Raw genomic sequence first — 18,602 nt, 5'->3', positions numbered from 1 at the left:
TTAATAATATTGGTAGGTATGGTATACCACCAGTACTGATTTTGAATACTAGTACCGTACCGAAATAGTATGGTACGGTACAAATACCGTACCATTACCAATTGGTACAAATTTTTGGTAATAATTTGGTATGGTATGGTTGGTAAGGCAGTTGGTACGGTAATTTGGTAAAAATTTCCACCCCTAACTGATTATGTGACTGGTGATCCTAGAGTGTTTGATGAGTTACATGACTATATTTGTGATCCGTATATTACTAGTGCAAATGGAGCACATTCCCCTGTGAAAAGTGAAGACACTATCTCTCTTACTTTGACTTTGTCACTAGTCTATGCTTTACTTGTTCTTGATGTTAAGTGCAATCTTTTGTCGGTATGAAAACTACTTGATATCTTATATTGTTCCACTCACTTCTACCCATGTATTGTTATTTTTAAGACATTCAAACTCATAAGATAATTAGTCGTGTAAAAAGAATTGGGGGTTTGTACATCTTGACTATGGAGGATACTGTTGTTTCAGGTTTAAATAATCATCAAGTTATAAGTATTAAAGTGAATGACATATATCAAATTTGGCTGTGACATCGACGTTTGGGGCATCCATCATTCAGTTATATGAAGTAAGTGTGGGCACAGGTTGGGCCGGGCCCAAAATTGAAGAAACCAGACCGATCCATTTATAAATAACATGGGGCGGGGCAAGGCGGGTTTTGGATTTTTCAAAATAAGATCCGGACCTAACCCTTGAAACTGGCTAGTTCCTACGAGTCTCCACATGTCCTCACCTTCGGGTCATTCCCTCATTTCTACAACTCTTCCTCATCCATCGCCTACCTCCTCAACTCCATCCCCACCCAGATCGCCTCTGCCAACAACATGTCCGAAGTCCAGCCCATCTCAACTGCTACAACCACTACAACACCACCAACGGCTACACTACAACGGTGTTGCTTCCTCATGCCTCTCCTACCTCACATTCCACTCCCTCCCCTCCTTCATCGCCTACCTCCTTAACTCCCTCTCCACTCAGATCGCGTCCGCCAAAAACATGTCTGATTTCAACCCCATCCCCACCAGCACTCCAGTCATCTTCCCCGGTAACTGCTCCTGCTTTTCCAACAATAATTACAAAGGCGAGTTCCGGTACCTCCACCCAAAATTATAGAAGCCACATTTTTTTGCTCTGGACGACTCAAACGGGGAGATCCAGTAGAACCCCAACCTATCATTCAAGCACCTATACCTGCCAACCAAGACCATCTTCATCCCAGACAATGAGTGCCAAAAACCAGATATGCGATTGAATATTTCATAACTTTTCACAAATTTTGTAAATCAAAATTAAGAAATTGATGAAATTAGAAGAAATGAGGGAAACGAGTTACCTCGGTGTCGAGATCGGATGAGAAGACAGGTGAGTTAGTGGTGGAGGAGGGCGGCGAAAGCATATCATTTCTCGATGGGGTATGAGTTTGTGCTTCGGGAAGGAAAGTTGCAGAGATGGGGGGAGAAGAAACAAAGAAGAGGAACAAGGGAGAAGGTTCGAAAGATTTGGGAAGGGGGAAACACGGGGAAGTGGGGTATGTGTGTGTGTGAAGTGTTCTCGAGAATGAGACTCAAAAATGTCACAGGGGAGAATAAAAGGAAGTGGGCCTGGGAGACAATACCCAACACGGGGGTATTTTTGCAAACGAGCCGGTTCGAGTACCCGTTTTTCCATACTTTTGGAACTAGTCCGAACCTAAAATTTCAAAGCCTAGCCCCGCCTCGTTTCTCTTTTTTTAAAATTAGGAATCATCCCATACCAACCTCAAACCTTGATTACCCATCCCAACCCGCAGTTCTTATACTCGTTTGCCCACCCCTAATATGAAGCATCTGTTTCCTTTTTGTTTTGCACTTGTAGTGATTCAAAGTTCAAGTGTGAAACATGTGTCATGGCTAAGAGTCATCGTGCTTCCTTTCCCATAAGTGATTCTAAAGCTACTTTGCTATTTGATTTGATACATTCTGATGTGTGGGGTCAGGTGAATGTTACTTCTAATGAATTTCGTTGGTTTGTTACTTTTATTGATGATTGTACTTGATTAACTTAGGTGTTCTTGATGAAGAATAAGAGTGATGTCCCTTTGTTTCTTTAAGAATTTTGTGCAATGGTGTCTACTCAGTTTTGGACCAAGGTTAAGGTCTTCGGGTCTGGTAACAGAGGAGAATATGTGAATCACACTTTGGCATGTTTTTTTCGTGATCAGGGTATTATTCACCAGACGACTACTCTATTTACACCCCAACAAAACGGTGTGTCTAAACGAAAGAATCGTCAAATAATAGAGGTTGCTCGCTCCTTGATGTTGGATCAATATGTTCCTGATCATTTGTGGGGTCATGATGTTTTGGCTACTATGTATTTGACAAATCGTGTTCCAAGTAGGGTCTTGATTTTAGACACCTCTTGATATGCTACAAAAACATGTTTATCATGTTTCTGTATCCAAACTTCCTTCAAAGGTGTTTAGGTGTATGACGTGTGTGCATGTCTACTCTCATTAGCGGAGTAAACTTGATACATGTGCTCTCCAATGTGTATTTATTGGGTATGCTAACAATCAGAAAGGCTATGAGTGTTATCATTCTCCAACTTAGAAAACTTATATTACCATAAATATCACTTTCCACGAGGAAGTTCTGTATTTTGTGAAGTCCCCTTCCAACTTTGCACTTCAGGGGGATAGGGGGAGTAAGTGAAAATTCGAAGATATGGTATGGATGATGTGTTATAGGCAGAGTTGGAGACAAAACCTGTTATGTTGTGTGACATTGACTAGTAAGCTATAGAGAATGATCGGTCAACTATCATTCCCGAGACTATTTCTACTGACAACTGGTCGGATATGCCCAATGAGTTGCTTGTTATTTGTATGTCTGACGAATTGCCTTTTGATGACCAGTTGCTTACTACTGGTATGTTTAACGAGTTGCCCGATGATGGTTCGTCTAGTGATGATTCTTCTAACGATTTAGTACAAGATGGTGACACACATGATGTAAATTCTGATGATTATCCTACTTATCAGTTGCCCTCACAAGCTAATCGTAGAAAACTTAAAGTATGTTGATGCACAAAATCGGCGAGGACTTTGGTACAATAGAAAGTGTCAAGTTTGTGACCTTCGCTAGGTTGCTCTAGTCATTAGTGTGGATAAGTATGTAAATGAATAGAGACAGGGAAGCAAATAATACAAGATGTACATGGTTCACCCAGATTGGCTACGTCCACGGAGTAGAGGAGTTCTCATTAGTTGTGAAGGGTTTACACAAATACATAGGTTCAAGCTTTTTTTTTTTGTGAGTTCTAGTGAATAGTTTAGTACAAATGACATTAGGGATTATTGTGGGGAGAATGATCCCCTTTTATAGAAGAGAGTTTCTAGCTTTGTTCTAACATTGACATGTGTCGTGTTGTGATTGACCTCTGATATCAACACGTGTCGCGCTGTGATTGGCTTCTGACACCGACATGTGTCGTGTTGTGATTGACCACCTGGTTGGAGGAAAAGTCTTATGGGTCCTTGATGGTATGTTGTTGACCGGTGCTTAGTAGTTTTGGGATTGGTCAAGTATGGTACAAACAGTGCTCCCCTAAGTTCCCGAGTAAGGGAAACTCCTCGGTTGGGGACTTGCAAGATCCAAGCCATTGAGTAATCACGAAACTTCCAAGTACTGAAGTGTGGTGTCGCCTTCACTTGCCTTCTCTATTCTGTAAGTAGATATGGCATATTTTCTTGGAAGTACTTTTTCTTCATCCAGAAGTGGTATCTTTAGTTGGCGTTGACGCACAAGGTAATGTATCATTTTCATTTGAAGCTTACTTGTAGTTTCGGGTTTGGTCAAGTGCGATAAAAATCATATAGTAGGAATCCCCCAAGTCTCTAAGCGAGGAGATCTGCTGAAGGAGGTGACAGGCAAGGTAAGCAATCAGGGTTCTAAGCAATCAGTCTCAAATCAGTAAGTTGATCTTGGGTTCCGGCTGATTGTACTCATTCTCCCTGTCTCTCATTCAGCAGCAAGGATAAAGAGAAGAAACAGGGAAAAGAGATGATACGAGGTATTCTTGTTTTTGGAGAAGACGGACGAATCAGCACGTGCTTTGTTGTACTTGACTTTCCACAGGTGTATTCTTGAACTGGGCGGAAGGGTTTTTTGGTTTCCTCCAAAGGAGCGAGCCGACTCCAGAATTTGAGGGTCAAAACAAGTCCGTCAAACCTGGAGTGTGTTCGATCCTGATGATATGGGATAATTTTGCTGTTTGACAAAGTAGTAGATGTGGTATGGCAAAGCTTTGTTCTTCGACAACGGTGTTGGCAAATGGCTATTGAGGCTTCTCGATCTCTTCAATTAGAGCAATGATGCCGAGCCTGGATTTTTTATTTTGTTGAAGTTTGCATGTGGAAACTTCGTGGATGGACCCTGTAGGTTGAAGTAGTGCTCCCTTAATTTCTTGAGTGATGAAAACTTCTCGGTTGGGAACTTGAAAAACCCAAGGCATTGAGTAGTCGCGAAATTTCTGAGTAGGTGTAGTGGTATATGGTAGGAGTCCCCCAAGTCTCCGGTCGAGAGAGTTGACGAGGGAGGTGTCTTGCTAGTAGGCAATTTTCCAAACAAAACTTCACCATTTTCCTTTTTAAGTGGTTGCCCAAAATTCCTCATTCATATATATTTGGTATGAAAGTTGTTAGGCCCAAAGAAGGGAAGGCCTAGGCTCATTTCTTTCTTTCTTTCTTTTTTTTTTTGAATTTTTTTTTTTTGTTTTTTTTTTTTGGTTTTTTTAATGGGTGAAGTTTTTGTATTGAAACTTTGTGGGTGAAGCTTTGGTGTTGAAGCTTTTGTGTTGAAGCTTGTAGGTGAAGCTTTGTAGGTGAAACTTTTGTGTTGAGGCTTTGTAGGTGAAGCTTTTATGTTGAAGTTTTGTAGGTGAAGCTTTTGTGTTGAAGCTTTTGTATTGAAGCTTTGTTGGGCACCATAACTTGATTTTGCTTCACACTATCTTGATTAAGAGTGTGTGAAGCTTTTGAGAATTGTAGTTGCTCTCCATTAATAAAGCTTTATAGGTGAAGCTTTTGTGTTGAGGCTTTGTAGGTGAAGCTTTTGTGTTGAAGCTTTGTAGGTGAAGTTTTTGTGTTGAGGCTTTGTAGGTGAAGCTTTTGTGTTGAAGCTTTGTAGGTGAAGCTTTTGTGTTGAAGCTTTGTAGGTGAAGATTTTGTATTAAAGTTTTGTAGGTGAAGCTCTTGTGTTGAAACTTTGTAGGTGAAGTTTTTGTGTTGAAGCTTTGTTGGGCACCATAAATTGATTTTGCTTCACACTATCTTGATCAAGAGTGTGTGAAGCTTTTGAGAATTGTTGTTGCCCTTCACTTGTTAAAGTTTTTGTTGGCACCATAAATTGATTTTGCTTCACACTATCTTGATCAAGAGTGTGTGAGGCTTTTGACATTTGTTATTGCCCTCCATTTGTTGAAGCTCTTGTGGTGAAGCTTTTGTGTTGAGGCTTTGTAGGTGAAGCTTTGTAGGTGAAGCTTTTGTGTTAAAGCTTTTGTATTGAAGCTTTTGTGTTGAAACTTTTGTATTGAAGCTTTGTTGGGCACCATAAGTTGATTTTGCTTCACACTATCTTGATTAAGAGTGTGTGAAGCTTTTGAGAATTGTAATTGCTATCTATTAATGAAGCTTTGTAGGTGAAGCTTTGACTTGTTGAAGCTTTGTTGGGCACCATGAATTGATTTTGCTTTACACTATCTTGATCAAGAGTGTGTGAGGCTTTTGACATTTGTTGTTGCCCTCCATTTGTTAAAGCTCTTGTGGTGAAGCTTTTGTGTTGAAACTTTGTGGGTGAAGCTTTGAGGTTGAAGTTTTGTTGGGCACCATGAATTGATTTTGCTTCACACTATCTTGATCAAGAGTGTGTGAGGCTTTTGACATTTGTTGTTGCCCTCCATTTGTTAAAGCTCTTGTGGTGAAGCTTTTGTGTTGAAGCTTTGTAGGTGAAGCTTTGAGGTTGAAGCTTTGTTGGGCACCATGAATTGATTTTGCTTCACACTATCTTGATTAATAGTGTGTGAAGCTGTTGAGAATTGTAGTTACCCTTCATTTGTTGAAGTTGTTGAATCCTAATTTCCTTTTTTTTTTTTTTTTCTTTTTTTTTTTTTTTTTTTTTTTTTTTTTTTTGGGAAAATTAGAAATTTGAAAAATGTGGGAGAGACAACATATACAAATTTTGTGGAAGAGGGACAACATATACAAATTTTGCTTCCACACTGTTGAGCAAGAGATTGTGATGCAAGCCACACCTTGTAGTAGTCGAAGGTTTGGATGAACCATATAAATTGAATTTGCTTCGAACAGTCTTGATCAAGAGTGTGTGAAGCTTTCTGCGAGCTGTAGTGTTTGCATTGTTACAGAAGAGAAATGTCTGAAGCAGATGTAAGAGGCTGAAGAGCTTGATCTTCGTATACCATGCACTGAAGCCGTTGTTGGCTTGCAATAAGACTTTGTTGGTGACTATAACTCTTGTTAGGCATAAGTGCTCCCCTAGTTGAGTTGTAAAGCTTGATGTTTTTTTATTATTTATGAATACTAGGAGTTCACATGTACAAGTTGTACCACTCGTCTTCTGGTTGGTGGAATGAATGGTGAGTTGCTTTCATCACTTGGTTAGTGGTACGAATGTGAGTTCCTTTATCACCTTTCATCACATTTCACCACCTGGTTGATGGCACGAAGATGAGTTCCTTCTTCACTTGGTTGGTGGCATGAGTGGCAAGTTGCCAAATGATGTTAGAGTACGGGTTGTACATTTCATCACCTGGTTGGTGGCACGAAGATGAGTTCCTTCTTCACTTGGTTAGTGGCATGAGTGGCAAGTTGCCAAATGATATTAGAGTATGAATTGTACATTTCATCACCTGGTTGGTGGCATGAAGGAGAGTACGAGTTGTACATTTCATCACCTGTTTGGTGGCATGAAAATAAGTTCCTTCTTCACCTGGTTGGTGGCATGAGTGGCAAGTTGCCAAATGATATTAGAGTACAAGTTGTACATTTTATCACCTGGTTGGTGGCATGAAAGAGAGTACAGGTTGTGCATTTCATCACCTCGTTGGTGACATGAAGATGAGTTCTTTCTTCACATTTCATCACTTGGTTGGTGAGAATAAGGGCGATGTTGAGGCACATTGTAGCAAGTGTCGAATGACACAAAGTATGTTGAACCCTTTTGAAGCACAGTTGGCTTATGTATGGATGTGTTGGAATGTATGATGTTTATGTATGAATGTGTTGGAATGTATGATGTTCATGTTTATTGACATGAGTGATGCTTATGAATGTTTTGCTATGTATGAAGGGATCCATGCTTTCGATACGTGAACCATGTTGGTTGTAACACTTAGTATCACATACTTTGTGTGAAAGTACGCATGTTGAAGCTCTGAGTTGGAGTATAGGGGTAGGTTAGCGTAGACCAAGTGTTCTAGTGCTAGGAATGCAAAAGACTCAGAATAAGTTGTCTGAATTCCCTTTTCTTTAAATATTTTCCGAATGGCTTATGTGACAAAAGATCTCAAGTGGTTGAGAGTCAAAACATTTGTAACGTGTATGCCTTCTTATAATAGCATTTCCTTCAGTACCCAGTCCTCCACTTTGAAAAAATGAGGCTTGGCCCCATAGTCATAAAAGTCAATGGTACATTCACCCCTGGTTGTCTTGATACGAACTTTTATCCCTCTTGTTGTAATAAGCTTGCTAAGAGTAAAAACTCTTCCTCTTACCAAGAGACAAATACGTTTAGTGACTTAGCGAGTAGCTAAATGAGGCAGGAGATGATGCAATGGGTGTCTGAATGGCCAAGATCTCCATACTTGGTAGAACTTGACTTCCACTTCCCACTTGTTGATAGGGGTTAACCATATGGGGGTTCCCTTGGTATGTCCTTACTTGGGCAGAGGCGTGGTTGTAAGCATGTGCCATCACCCCAGAGTAAGTCTTCCAAGTGTTGGCATTGATCATGTACTTGAAGAAATAATCACGTAGGCCTGCCGTGAAGGCTTTGAAGGCGGTCTTGTCATCTGCCTCAGCGCAGCGAGAATACTTATGGCTGAAGCAGCTGACATACTTTCGTAGTGGCTCGTTCGGCTTCTGGCGAATAGTGTACAAGTCATCTGCGGAATGCAAACGATCTATCTGGAAGATGTGTTGAGAGATAAACAATTTCCTCAGTTCCTCAAATAAGTCTACTGTCTCAGGTGGAAGACGACAATACCAATTCAGAGCTCTGCCAGAAAAGGTAGAAGGGAAGAGAAGACATCGTTCTTCGTCGGTGTGCATTCGATATGCCATGGTGGACTCAAAGAGATTAAGGTGTTCAATTGGGTCATCCCTTCTAGTGTAGAGCTGTAAGCCAAGCTTTTGCTTTGTCTTTGCTTGGAAGGGGTGTCGAGGACCCTCCTTGTAAGAGGCCCAGGCCTAGGTTGGTTCCAGTCAGGTATTTCGGCTTGACGTTCGGCCTTCAACTTGTTTACTTCCTCAAGGAGTTGTAGGACAAGGGGGTCCTGAGTAGAGTCAGGTACTGCTGGATCCTTCTTCCGTAAATCTCTATCTCCTCTTGGAAGTAGGAAAGCTTGATCAAGGGTATGAGATTTTTCTTTTGACTCACCGTACTGACTTTCAGGGCGAGCCTGTCGAAACGCCCCCGAGTCCCCTGTACCTTCATATTCCTCTAGGACATGTCGCTCATTCCCTAGATTGGCAGTTGGCTTGGGGCATGAGAGATGACTGAATCTTTCAGAAACCCTTGGGTTATTAACCTTTGAGCTTATGTGGATAGGGTTCTCTCGACATTGTCTCAGGAAGTCCTGACAGTCGCGATAAACGGCTTTTGATCCTTCTATTCTTTCTGCAAGAAGGTGCATTCCTCCACTTCTCCTGCTTCGGATCGAAGCAGCTAGGTCGAGAGAGGTCTCATGTTGATCAACACCTTGATGAGTAACTTGTTCCCCATTAGGGATATCCATGTTGAAGACATGTGATCCCTCGTGTTGGGGGACACCCAGGTGGTGGTTGACTTGCTCAGGGACGATGAGTTTGTGTGTTTGAGTATGCCTAGCTTCATGGAACATCCTGAAGAGTTTCTCATACTGCTCCTAGAGGATCTCATTCTTTATTGCTATCTTGTTGTTCTGAGCCCCTAGCTCATTGACTTTAGCCTGAAGAGAAAACTTCTTTCGTTCCTTCTTTCGTTGCTTCGTACTAAGTGTGAGGGGGGTGTCGTTCTGCGTGATGTGGCTCCCTTCACTCCCCATGTTGGAGAGGGGTGCCTGGTCGAAAGAATGTGTACGAATGGTGGAAACCAGCTTGACAAAGCTGGAGAGAGTAGGAATAAGTGCGATTCCCACAAACGGCGCCAAATGTTGATGCACAAAATCGGCGAGGACTTTGGTACAACAGAAAGTGTCAAGTTTGTGACCTTCGCTAGGTTGCTCTGATCATTAGTGTGGATAAGTATGTAAATGAATAGAGACAGGGAAGCAAATAACACAAGATGTACGTGGTTCACCCAGATTGGCTACATCCACGGAGTAGAGGAGTTCTCATTAGTTGTGAAGGGTTTACACAAATACATAGGTTCAAACTCTCTTTTTGTAAGTTCTAGTGAATAGTTTAGTACAAATGGCATTAGGGATTATTGTGGGAGAATGATCCATTTTTATAGAAGAGAGTTTCTAGCTTTGTTCTGACATTGACACGTGTCGTGTTGTGATTGGCCTCTGATATCGACACGTGTCGTGCTATGATTGGCTTCTGATACCGACATGTGTTGTGTTGTGATTGGCCTCCTGGTTGGAGGAAAAGTCTTGGGGGTCCTTGACGGTATGCTGTTGACCGGTGCTTAGTAGTTTCGGGATTAGTCAAGTATGGTACAAACAAAGTAGAATATAAGCCTGATATGCATGCCAAAGCCAAGTATCCTATCAATAATTATGTGTCCACTCATTGTTTGTCCAAACCATATGCATCTTACATATGTCAGCTATCTAGTATATCAGTTCCAACAAAATTGCAAGATGTTTTATCTGACCCTAAGTGGGTTAATGCCAAGAATGTTGAGATAGAAGGTTTGGAAAATAATTCCACTTGGGATTTGGTTCCTTTGCTAAATGGGAAGTTGTTGGATGTAGATGGGTGTTCACTATTAAGCATAAAGCAGATGGTTCTATTGACCGGTACAAAGCCAGATTAGTTGCTAAGGGTTATACTTAAACCTATGGGGTGGACTATCAGTAAACTTTTGCTCTTGTTGCCAAACTTGATATTGTGCGTGTTCTTTTGTCCTTAACAGTTAACCAGGATTGGCTCTTATTGCAGTTTCATGTTAAGAATGCTTTCCTTCAAGGTGATCTCAAGGAGGAAGAAGTTTATATGGATCTCCCACCTAGTATCGAAATATCTCCTAATAAATGTGTTGTGTATAGATTGCAAAAGTTTTTGTATGGTTTGAACAATCTCCTAGAGCGTGGTTTGAGAGGTTTACAAGTTCAATGAAGAAGTTTGGATATTTCTAGAGTCATTCAGATCATACTTTGTTTCTAAAGTGACAAAATGGTAAGCTAACTGCATTGATTAATTATGTTAATGACATAATAGTGACTGGTGATGAGCAAAATGAAATACAACACCTTCAAAAGTTTCCTGCTACTGAATTTGAGATGAAAGAATTGGGTGAATTGAAGTATTTTCTTGGAATTGAGGTTGCATGATCCAAGCATGGTATTTTTCTGTCTCAACGAAAGTATGTTCTTAATTTGTTAGCAGAAACAGGTATGTTAGTTTGTAAACCTGTTGATACTCCGATTGAGCAGAATCATCGTCTATGCTTATTTCCAGATCAAGTTCTTACCCACAAGAACGATATCAGAGGCTTGTGGAGAGATTAATTTATTTGTCTCACACTCGCCCTGACATTGCTTATGCAATTAGTGTGGTTAGTCAGTTTATGCACTCGCCTAGTGAAGCTCATATGGATGTAGTAATCCGTATTTTGAGGTACTTGAAGATGGCTCCTGGCAAAGGCTTGGTTTTCTCCAAGAATGGTCACTTGAATGTCGAATGGTATACAGATGCAGATTGGCCAGGTTCTATCACTGGTCGGCGATCTACATTTGAATACTTTACTTTTGTGGGTGGTAATCTAGTTACTTGGAGAAGTAAGAAACAAAAAGTGGTGGCTAGGTCAAGTGTTAAAGCTGAGTTTCGTGGTATGTCTCATGGTGTATGTGAGTTGTTGTGGTTGAAAAAATTGTTAAGAGATCTTGGATTTAAACCGAATGGTGCTATGAAACTCCATTGTGATAACAAGGCTGCTATTGAGATTGTTCATAATCCAGTGCAACATGATAAAACAAAACATATGGAGATTGATCGACATTTCATCAAGGAAAAATTGGATGCTGGAATTATTATGTTTCCGATTGTGGGATCTGAAGATCAACTCTCTAATGTGCTTACTAAGGTTGTGTCTAATAATGTGTTTTCCAACTCGCTTGACAAGTTGGGCATGCGTGACATCTTTGCTCCAATTTGAGAGGGATTGTTGTGAGTTATATATTAGTTAAATTGTAAATAGTAGTCTGTTGTCCCACATTGACGAAGTGCATATGTAATACCAATTGTAACTCTTATATATACTCCACTTTGGAGATTAATGAAATACAAGAAATACCCAAATATTGTCATATATATTTAATTTTACATGGTATCAGAGCCAGGAAGTGGGTCCGTATTGTATTGCCACGTGATGGATGGGTCCCCATGACCTCGCACGATGATGGTGGGTCCCTTGGCCCCACGTGTAGAGTGAGTCCCCTTGGCTCCACGTGGTTGTTGATGTGTGGATCTCCCACATGTGACCCACTAATTGGGTCCCACATGAGGGGATGTGTTGAATCCCACATCGGCCGTAGTAAAATATAAGTAATAGTTTAAATATCATAACTCTACTCTAACTAATATTGAGGCCGTTTGTGATAAAACCTCACACCTAACGGATTGTGCATGTGGTAATTACTAAGTTGGGGACAATATCGGTGTTGTTCGAAGTAAACCTTCGGCCCGTCTCTCTGATAATTCTACACATTATATCATGGATTATATTTCCTAGTGTAAGTTGTGTAACTAGGTGGGGTTTTTTTTTCTTTCCACATTTTGTATGACCTCGTATTTTTAAATAATATACTTGTAGCTCATCCTCTTACTCGAGCACATTTTATCCTTATTTGAAACGCAGTCACGTTATTATTTCATCAAGATATAATAAGAAGAATTTTGTTAATTACTAGTATAGATATATAAATTTATTTGTTACTTAGTGATCTAGTACTATTTTTTTTTTTTTTTTTAACAAACAATATTTCTACACTTAAGGATGGCGGTGGGCTAAGCCTCACATGCGCTAGCAATAATGTAGTTCAAATTCACCTTTGGCGAGAATCGAACCTAAGACCTCTCACTTACAAGTGAAAAGGAATACCACTAGACTGCAGTACTAAATGACATATCTGATTCTTTTTAGCATATTCATTTTAGCTCTTGGCTGGAGACGGGCTTTACACGAATTTAGGATGAAAGTAGCATATAGTCCTTTGCCGGAGATAGTCTTAATGTAAAAATAACATTGTATGATATTTTATATAATTATTTATATTAATATATTTTAGAAGATTTTTGTTTTGGTAAAAAATATAGTTTAGAAGTTTTTTTTTTTTTTTTTGTTAAAAAATACACCACTTTCCTCTTGAAACAAACACGTGGCTAACTAGGCGTGCAATATGAGAAAAGAGAGATAGAGTGTGTGTGATAAGAAGTTTTTATGGTTTTCATAACGTAATATTTTATTTCACGTGTAAAATAAAAAATATAATTTTTTAATTTGAAAACAATATTATTAATATGTTCATCTTTCAAGTAAACATGTTAATAATGTCGCTTTTAGATGAAAAAAATTATGTTCTTTATTTTTCGTGAAACAATACATTAATGTCTCGTTTTACAGCTCAAATTGTACTAATTATTTCAGTCGGATTGAATAAATAGTACTCGGATAGTACTGACTAAATTAATAGGACGTTCAGTGCAGTGTCGGATTAATTTGTGCTTATGATAGTACCTCGGACAATAATATTTTTTTTTTTAATTTTTAACAAAATAATTGGTGTTAAAATGACAAAAGAGGAGAATACCAAACAAGAATTTAAAAAAATAAAAAAATAAAAAATAAAAAAGAAGAAAAAAAGAAAAAGAAAAAGAATAATGTGTGCACCAACAAAATTTAAAAAAAAAAAAATGAAGGAAGATAAAACAAAACCCAGGTTGTCTTCCTTTCTTCGTCGTCTTTCCCACCTGCAGCAAACCCTGTTGATGAACCTTCCAATGCTGTAAACCCAACCTCTTAATTTCTCATACCACTACAAAAACTAGATTAAAAGCTCGACAATGGTAAAACAAAAGAAAATTAAGATCAAATCTGTTGAAGATTTACACTTTGATTAAAACCCTCAACTCAGAAGAACAAAAGGCTCAGATGCACATGAAAAAAAAAAAAAAAAAAAAAAGGAGTAAAAGCTTCGTAATGTAATTGGTGTCTGGAGTAAAAAGACCCTAGTTCTTGGTGATGGAGAAAACCCAGGAAACCCAAATGGCAAACAGAATAGAAATTAATCCAAGAAGAAAAGGAAGAAGACGACCACACGACGACTAAGCATTAGCAGCAACAAGATGTGCTCGCAATTTGTAGGTTTCGCAAAAGCAGATTCGCGAACAGATTCACCATATAGGGAACAGAGAAAGAACAAGCGTAAGTTCATGAAGCCGACTAATTATACCGACGTTTTGGCGCGGACAGTTAGCGGGTGTCCACCGTATTATTTAGGTGGGGCTAGATTATAAGTACGGTGAGTATTTATCCGGTAAGAGCACCAAACAACCGGCTTCGTATTATTAGTCTATCTGATGTCCTAACAATGTGCCAAACGAGGCCTAAGTTACATTCCAAGACTATAAAAACTTCTTGTCCCACACATGGATACATGGTTGTGGTTGTGTTTCAGTGATCAGTCAAGGTCTTCAATTAATAAGGAGTTTTAAGGTAAAGAAAAAAGTAATATTGGTGTTACAACCATCTTTATATTTCTATCACCATTTAAATTTTCGATAGTCAAGTCGAATGAATTGGAGAAGATAAAAAGATAAAAATTAATAAGAGTGTGTGAGAGGTAAAAAAATAATGTGTAATTAGTACTACCCAATAGTTATATATGCCAATCAGTTTTGCTCGAAAGGTTACACGAGTAGTTGTATGGTGTAGAGGTACACGTTTCTCACTTGGAGGTATTGAGTTCAAATAAAATTGAAGGCATTTTTTAAATCATTTTATTGACCGAAAAACAAAAAATATATATGCCAATGAAATTTATGTTGGCTTAATACAACCATGGATCAATTTTAAAATTGTCAATTACATTAATCTTATTACTTCTTAATTACTTGAGTTATATGAAGGAAAAAGAATAGTGTGAGTTATTGGAATACAATCGGGCGATTGTTTATGTGTAATAATATTGCAAGTTGATGTATTTATACTTAATATTTTATATTATAATATCAACAAATATTCCCATTGTAACCCTTATATACTAATTATATAACAAGCCTGGACGATAATTTTATTCGCCATATTCGTTTACTAAGGATATTTACTTTTTTTTTTTTAATTAAAACAACGACGTCACTTTAATTCTAACATTACTATTATGAGAACTGAAAGGTATCTATCCGTTTGAAGACTACATTGGATATGAGTAAATTTTGAAGAAGCTTAAACTTTCTTGCATATATCTGCCACGTTCTATATATTCTAGTATATGATAAGCTTTTATCCCAAAAAATAACCACCACAAGGTCATCAGGATGATCATTTGTGGTACCACCAGGTCACCATAATGATTTTTTTCTTATCTTTTTTGGAATAGAAATTTCTCCTGATTCTTTTTGTGGAGATTCAAAAAATCAATCAATTATGTTTGTTCATCTTATATTGTACGGTTATAAATTATTTTATATTAAATGTAAATAATACTTAACAAAAATTGATCGCACGATGTATGACAAACAGATACGATTAATTGATCATCAGATTTCCACAAACAGGACCCTTATCCATCATTTTTAACCACCAGATAACTTAGCTGTCCTAATATGAGTGACCCTATATGTGCTTTAATCTTTAGTATGCCAGAGTCCTATCATCTCTGCTTAAGCTTTTTCGTACTGATGTTGTATTCAACTATTCACAGTCAATATATCACATCATTTTCATTTTTCTAAACGAAAACTAATAAAAAATGTTTGAAAACTTTGAATTTTAATCAAAATGACAAAAATATGTTGTAAGTGAATAGTACTAGTAATGATTTTTTAGAGTAAAAATGTATTTTTCATTAAAAATGAATAATACCGATAATGTTTTATTAAAACTTTTTTTTTTTTTTCTAATACAACCATCTTTGCAAAAATTCAAATTTTAAACCTAGTCTTGTTTTGAGTCCTAAAAATGTGGTGGATTTAATCTTTTGGCTTTTTTTTTTATTATTTATTAATGCAACAACTCAAATCTTTAAATACTTACACCCTGAAGGAGACAATAATATTGGACTCAAGCTCAAATTTGAGTTTTAGCAATTTGGTTATGCCCAATGAAGATGATTAGACTCAAAACTCAAATCTCATAACTTTGTTGAATAACTTTTTTTCTAATTGGCACGGACTCCACATTTTGACTCGAATGTCATATAGAAACCCATATTTGAGTCTCAACTTTCCCAGAGACTTATATATAGATTTTAAGTCTCCGATGCATTGGATAATCTTAAACTCATATTTAGACTCAAATATAAAATTTAAATTTAAATTTCCCGATGCATTGAAGATGCACTTAAATATTTATTTTAATTGTGGTGAATAGATTTATTTACGATAACAATCACCAAAAGAGTGCACAGAGAGGTCATGTGTATGTATTCTAATAGGTTAATCTTGTTCGAGTAAAACCAAGTGGAAATAAAAGAAAAGAGCCACTCAAGCCGCAAAACTATTGGAAGTGTTAGGAATCTTTGTATTTATAACTTTTCACTTATTCAAGTGACGCACGTTATTTTATTACACAAATAACAATCTTTTGGCAATAAATTAATAATGAAAAATAGAAAATATATTTCAAACATTAAATGTCTTGTTTTTGTGTAAAATAATGACATGTGTTATTTGAAGAAGTGAAAATGTTCAAATGAAAAGATAAATGTAAGGGTTGCAAAAATTTCTCATCACATTATCAGCGGTAATATTGATAGTGGGTTTAACTCAAAAAATGGATTCTATTTACTAAAATATATGCTATTCTAGCTAGAGTTTTGCACATATTCCAAAATTCAAATGAAATCAAGGGCAGGTAAAATATCTTAAGGCATTAATACTTCTTTTTTGAGGAAATAATTCGTAACTAGAAAAACTTATAAATCTATTTACCATATTTCTGTCAAGAAAAATATTTTATTTACTATACTTGGTAAAACAAGGCGAAGTTAGTTAACAATAATGTTAATTCCTTTTTTTTATTTCAAATAATGTTTAAGCTATGCGCTTAAAATTTGGACTATGGACTTGCCAATTTTACAACCCATGAATTGACTGGAAAAACAACTCTTTATCCATGACTTGAAAGATGCATGCAAGGCTTCTTACCATCGTTATCTAAATTACATATTAATAAAATTTTCTTTATTAATAAAAAAATAGTGAAAAGATAATTTAATCTTCTACTACAAAATAAACATGGGCAATTAAGTAAAATTCACATAAACTAAATTTTACAATTTTTTTTTTTTTAAACACAGCCACATATGATCCTAATATCCTCTAATTTGAAAAATAAACTATAAAAATACAAACTTCTCTCTCGCATTCCACATTACTCTTTTTTCTCCCTCTCTTCTTCTGATTTAAAAAATAGATATTATCACACACAAAGTGGGGCATTATGCTAGTAAATTTGATTAGAACTCACCATGTGATATGAACATATATTTTAAAATTAATAAAATGGTCAAAATTTTGAAAGTGAGAGATTCTCTTGCATAGAAATAAAAAGGAAAAAGTGATAACTGATTGAGAGATTCTATTCTCTGTACCAACATGCTAACAAAATTTGATAATGAGCTCATTTAGAAGTGTTTTTAAAATAGTTAAAAACGCATTTAGAGAAAATATTTTTGGGTTTCAAAAACACTTGAAGTGCTTTCTGCAAAAAGCACCAGTTATGCTTCTTGCCAAAAGCACTTCAAATGCTTTTCCATAATTCATTTTTTTTTATTAAGAATTAATTCTAAAAATATTTTCAACAAAAACGCTTTTAATCATTTTAAAAAACACTTCCAAATTAGCCTCATTTCTTTAGCAAAGGTTCAAAATGGATCTGATGACCCATTTGCATACGTTATTGGAGATGCTATTACTACGACATATATTTAAGATGATTGGAAACTAGCTAGCAAGCTTTTACCTTTTGTATTTGTTGCATGTGAGTTTTTAGCAAAGCCTACTCCACATAAATAAAAGAAGAAATTATTTTAATGCATTTTTTTTGTTTCATTATGCACACTCATATTTATTTTTGTCTATTGATTTTCATTTGATTTATTTAGTTTAATGATTAAAATAATCAAGGGTGTGTCGATGGGAGAAATGGGGTGTGAAAAGTATTTACCCAAATCGAAGTTCTCAAACTTCATTACTTTCCAAAATAAAAATGAAATATCATGAGGGGGAAGAGACTTCTATGAAACAAAAACGTCAATATGACAATATTTCAATCAAACTATGCAATGTCATTTGAGAAACTTAAAATGCATAATGACACATGTTAGATTAATCGTCATTTTTATGTTGGATTAACTGTCATTTTAATGTTAGATTAACTTCTTCATGAGGGGCTTGCAAGAAGGGAAAAAAGGGGTGTGAATCATTTTTTTCTATATTATAATCATCAATGTATTTATTTATTGATTTTACATTTTTGGGGATTAAAGTAATAACTAACCTCTCCGAAAGAGGAATCTGTGATACAGTGTTGATTGTTCTGGTGCAATCCTTTTTTCACTGTAAAACACAAACAGAGAGACACACATGCACCGCAATGTTACTGTTTTGGTGAACCATTTTCTGCCATGGCAAAAATCGACAACATTTGTATATAAATACGCACATCATCGATATATATAGTACCTGTTGGCAGTCCTACATCGGTGGAGAAAATCAACAAGGGTGGCTTTAAATATGATTACTCTATTCTAACTAATACCGAGGTATTTTATGGTAAAACCTCACACTTGACGGATTGGACAAGTGGTAAAGTTAGGGACAATATTGGTGTCGTTAGAGTGGGGTGAAAAGAAAATAATGGGGTTTAAATATGATTACCCCACTCTAACTAATATCGAGACAT

Source organism: Pyrus communis, chromosome 12 (assembly GCF_963583255.1).
Source record: "Pyrus communis chromosome 12, drPyrComm1.1, whole genome shotgun sequence".
NCBI lineage: Eukaryota > Viridiplantae > Streptophyta > Magnoliopsida > Rosales > Rosaceae > Pyrus > Pyrus communis.
The sequence above is the reverse complement of the archived record's forward strand: the minus strand, read 5'-3'. Positions refer to the sequence as shown.